This window comes from Mastigoproctus giganteus, chromosome 3, assembly GCF_048544385.1.
Source record: "Mastigoproctus giganteus isolate SK-2022 chromosome 3, ASM4854438v1, whole genome shotgun sequence".
Lineage (NCBI taxonomy): Eukaryota > Metazoa > Arthropoda > Arachnida > Uropygi > Thelyphonidae > Mastigoproctus > Mastigoproctus giganteus.
The window spans coordinates 18579876-18585325 of NC_143577.1; positions in this window are offsets into that span (position 1 = coordinate 18579876).

The following is a 5450-nucleotide window of genomic DNA, read 5'->3' on the forward strand; positions in this document are numbered from 1 at the left end:
TGTCATCAAAGGATGCCATAATCTCCCCCTCTTCTACCTCTTGAGCATGGACGAATTTTATGGTCTGCCTAAAGTGCACAAGGCTGGAGTACCTCTCAGACCCATTGTGTCTTTTATTGGCAGTCCGACGCATGCACTGTCCAGATTTCTGGCTGAACTTGTATCCCCCGTAGTAGGACATTCGGATCATACTATTAAAAACAGCAGTGAATTTGTCAATTTTTATTATATACTAAAAATAAAAATATTATATAATAAAAATAAAGCGACTTTGACCATATTGTGCATAAATATGTTGCCTGCAAATTGTATGTCTATTTCAGGCCTTCTTAAACTATGGGTCGCGACCCCATTTGGGGTCGCGTAGCAAAATTCTGGGGTCGCGAGAGATTTTAATGTCAAATATTTAAATACACGATTTTATAACATCTAGATGTGTATTTGTGCAGTCACACTCACACACCTGCACACAAACAAAGGGAGGAATGCGCGCGCGCACGTGCAGCGAGACTATGATTCAATAACACTGACTGTAATGTGAACTAGTGTAGTATTGACGCTCTTCTAGTGTAGTCAATTGTCAGTGTTCCGCCGTAACGAGATTTTAGTTTTTTTTATTTATTCGGTAATTAATAAATCAATTATTATATGCAATATGTTATTTTTATATATTTATTGTATTTTAGGATCAAAATAATTTTTGGCCATGGATAAATGGCTGAAATTAAATAAGAATAGCAATGACGCAGATAATAATGCTACAAACTCTTCTCAGGCAGGACAAAATATTGAAAAACAGGCATCTTATGTGCGAAAAAGAAAATATGATGAGTCTTTTCTTCAATTTGGCTTTACATTTCAAATTGTAAGGGTAATGAACAACCTCTTTGTTTGATCTGCAATGAATTATTGGCTCCGGAGAGTATGAAACCATCAAAATTAAAAAGACATCTTGAATCAAAGCATGTTTAGTATGTCAATAAACCAAAAGAATATTTTGAAAGACTGTATAAATCTTTAAATAAAGAAAAAAAATCCTTTGAAAAATTTATAACCGTTAGTGAAAAATGTTTACTAGCGTCATATGAAGTTTCATACTGTATTGCTAAAAATAAAAAGCCGTTCACCATTGGAGAAGATCTTGTATTACCTGCTGCTATTAAAATGGTAGAAATACTACATGGAAGTAAATATGGCGATGATATTCGAAAAATTCCTTTGTCGAACGACACTGTCTCGAATAGAATTTCTGATATTAACAAGGACCAATTAGTGCAACTTATTACAAGAATTAAAGAAAGCCCAAAATTTTCAATTCAGTTGGACGAAACAACTGATATTACTAAATTGACTCAGTTGTTAGTATATGTCAGGTACGTTTATAAAGAAAGCGTGGAGGAAGAATTGTTATTTTGTCGTCCTATGGAAGACCATACTACAGGGATAGACATATATTGTAAAGTTGACGAATTTTTAAAAACTGAAGGTTTAGAATGGAAAAATTGCTGTGGAATATGCACAGATGGTGCAAGAGCGATGACCGGCAAAAATTTTGGTTTTAAATCATTTTTTCAAGCTGCTCATTATGATCATATAACTTTTACTCACTGCCTTATTCACCGAGAGGCCCTTGCAGCAAAAAAATTAGCACCAGAATTGAACGATGTGCTTCAGGATGCTGTTAAGATTATAAATTTTATTAAGAGCCATGCCCTTAACAGCCGCTTATTTTCAAATCTCTGTAAGGATACGGATTCCAACTACACAACTTTATTATTACATGCAGAAGTAAGATGGTTGTGAAGAGGTCAAAGTTTAAGAAGATTATTGCTATTAAAGGACGAGATCGAAATATTCTTAACCGAACGAAAATGTGAACTTGCTGCTTTTTTTCAAAATGACTTATGGCTATCCAAGCTGTGTTATTTGTCAGATATTTTTGCGAAATTAAACGATCTCAACTTGTCTCTCCAAGGAAAAAATTGCGATATATTTACTTCGAATGGTAAAATTGAAAGTTTTATCAAAAAGATCAACATTTGGAAAAGTAGGGTAGAAAAAAATTCGTTCGAAATGTTTTCCAGTGTCGACAATTTTATAATCGAGAAAATTCATTAAAACTTTTATTGCAAAAATTATTGTAGATCACTTAAAAGCGCTAGAAACACAGTTCCGTACATATTTTATATTAAATATTGATTTCCAAAAAACAGTTTGGATTCAAAAGCCGTTTTGGATTGGCTTAAGTGAGATTGATCACCTGCCACTTAAAGCTCAAGAGGAATTTGCTGAGCTTTCGAGTGACTCAAACTTAAAACTACAATTTCAAAAAAAGTCCTTGACTGAATTCTGGATCGGAACTAGAACTGAATTTCCCACAATCGCTGATATGGCGTTAAATGTACTTCTGCCATTCAACACCCCATATTTATGTGAAGTTACTTTCTCAGCTTTAACACATATTAAATCCCAGTATCGTTCAGCGCTAAAAAATGTTGAAGAGGTCTTACGTCCAGCAGTGTCAAACATTCCACCAAGATTTAATTTGTTATGCAATAAAAAACAGGCACATCCATCTCATTAAATTTTTTACTTTAATTTTAATTTAATACTTACCACTCAACGACTGCGTTCGAATATATTCGAGCGAACTAAGACGGTCAGAATCCCCTTTTATTTATGTTATTGCAAAAAATGCAATTTTGATGAAAAATAGGGCATATAATTTTTGTAACTATAATAAATACAATTTTACAATTTTTTGTGCAATTTTTAATTTTAGATTTTTGTATGTTTCAAAACGAATTCTAAAACTATATATTTTCATATGTATATGTATATTGTTACCTAATAAATAAATCATCAAAAAATATTAATTTATCTTTCTTTTATATTTATATGGGGTCGCCAAGAAACTCGCAATCATAAATGGGGTCGTGAATGAAAAAAGTTTAAGAAGCCCTGGTCTATTTTATTGTTTTCTGGATGAAAATCCAGAGTTTACGGGAGAAAAACTGTGGTTTCCTCGTCTGAGTCCGATGAACTCAGCCACATTGTGAAAAATTGTCCATAAATATTCGTTGCATCATTGACAGGTTTTGAACTCAGGCTTTTTCCACTCCGTGAGGGAAGGACAGTGATTATACAAACTGTGCAACCCAGAAGGCTTATAAGCTTCGCAATGTGGCCTAAGCTGCCGATGCATCTAAAATCCCTTCAACAAAGTGTTTTATAAAGCTAGTGTGTTGCTGACGTTTTCAAAACTAGTGTATTTGGAAATATTGAACTAATATACATATTATTATTATTATTATTATTATTAAAAAGGAAAGCTAATTAGCAGGTATCACCTGGTATGATCCACTCCAAATTCTTTGATTTCTTTATCTTTATTTTCAGTTAGAAAATAAAACGAAAGGAAAAGATGTTCCAGTAGGCATTACGTTCACAAACTATGGTGCTGTCTAATTGTAACTTCATACATTCTTAAGTGAAAAATTAAATTTGTTAATTTATTCTTTCAGTTTATTTACGAAATCGTGATTGCTTTCTGTAATTAACCATTTTATCACCATTATCAGGGACAGTCCCAGGTAGATGCTCAGGAGATTATACCCACCCCTACTCTTATGATCATAATATGTGGATTATTTGTTACTGCTATATGATGATTAAAGTTTAATGATTTATCACGTTATTGTTATGATGTACGAGCATGATAATCAGGTGTGGACTGATAGAAACAAGGAAGCTGGGAAAGATTTCTGAGGACTGGGCCCCACCCTTTCAACTTTGTTTTTAAACTACTGAAGTGTCTCGATAACATGTCTCTTTAATCTCACTAATTAGAGGGGGAAATAGCCTGAATATCAACTCATTAGTGTTTTTGACTTCCGGGTAGTGGTCTTGGCAATCATCCGGTGTTTGAATTTAGAGGAAGTTTCTAGTGGGAAGCCAATCCGCCCTCACCCACCCCGCTGTAAAAGGCTGGATTCAAGACTGATATTTTAGTATGAGTTGTGCACTAAAACTAATATTAGTTGTGCACTCCAAATATTAGTTGTGCACTATAAACTAATAAACGCGTGTACTACTGTAGTTCCACCTGACCGCTCTGCTACGTTAAGCCTTCAATCTAAAATAATTTATTAATCTTAATCTATTCACTTAATCTGAAGTAATTTATTAATTAATTTATTCATTTATAGCAAATATTTAGTTTTTTCGCTGTTTATAAATCATGGCCATATAACCAGTGGCAAAATTACAATCCCGCCCGCTCTTCACTCCCTTATGGTGACAGATCTAGTGGTACATTAAGTTCGCTACTATATATATATATATATATATATATATATATATATATATATATATATATATATATATATAGAGAGAGAGAGAGAGAGAGAGAGAGAGAGAGAGGTAAGTAAATTAGTGTATGAGTGGTGGTGCTGACCTGTCAGGTGTAGTTACAATGGAAGAAATTAAAAATCTACAAATAGTAGTTATTGCTATTGATACTAAGATTTTAACTTCGTCATCAAGGGTCGGCAGCCAAAACCAAAGGAAATAGAGCAAGAAGTACGGCCCCTGTTTCTGTTATGACATATACATCATAATATATACATATATGTATCATACGTATGTCATAACAGAAACAGAGGCCTAACTTCTTGCTCTAAATCATTTGATTTTGGCTGCCGGCCCTTGATGACGTAGTTAAAATCTTAGGATCTATAGCATTTACTATTTGTAGATTTTTATTTAATCTGCTTTTATTTTTCAGGCACTAATTTAATTTTTTCCATTGTAACTACACTTGACAGGTCACCATCACCACTCACACTAATTTACTTATCTATATTTCATTATGGTTGCTAGATATTTCTACTATTACTAGCAATGTTCCGGGTTCATAAACCGGCCCAATATATTTAATTTTTTATCCTTTTGTTAGCCGTTATTATTTTTAACAATAACTTAATAAAAACTTAAGGCAAATCGACCAGAGAACACACGCAATTTACACACACAAATACGGGTATATGTAAGAAATTACCGGGTGACCCTAATATAATAGTATATAAAAATAGTTCACAAAATATCTCGTACACATCCCATACCCTACTAAGTTATGTGCACCTATAGACGAGGAACATTTTTTGAAACTTTTTCGTAAATCAATTCTCGTTTCTTATCGTCCAGTGGTTTTATCAACGATTTCACAATAAATAAATAAAGAAATTCTTGACAATAATTTTATTTATTACGATAAATAAGTAGTTGACTCATACCGAGAAGTGAATAATCATATGTAGTAACGAGAATGCATGATCAGTAATGAGAAAGAAGAAATGCAAGCTGGCATTTACTTTCGTTTTCAGTCTGCAACTGAAAATGAAAGAAAACATCGATCATTAGATCTTTCTCTACATCTGTGCAGCCACATC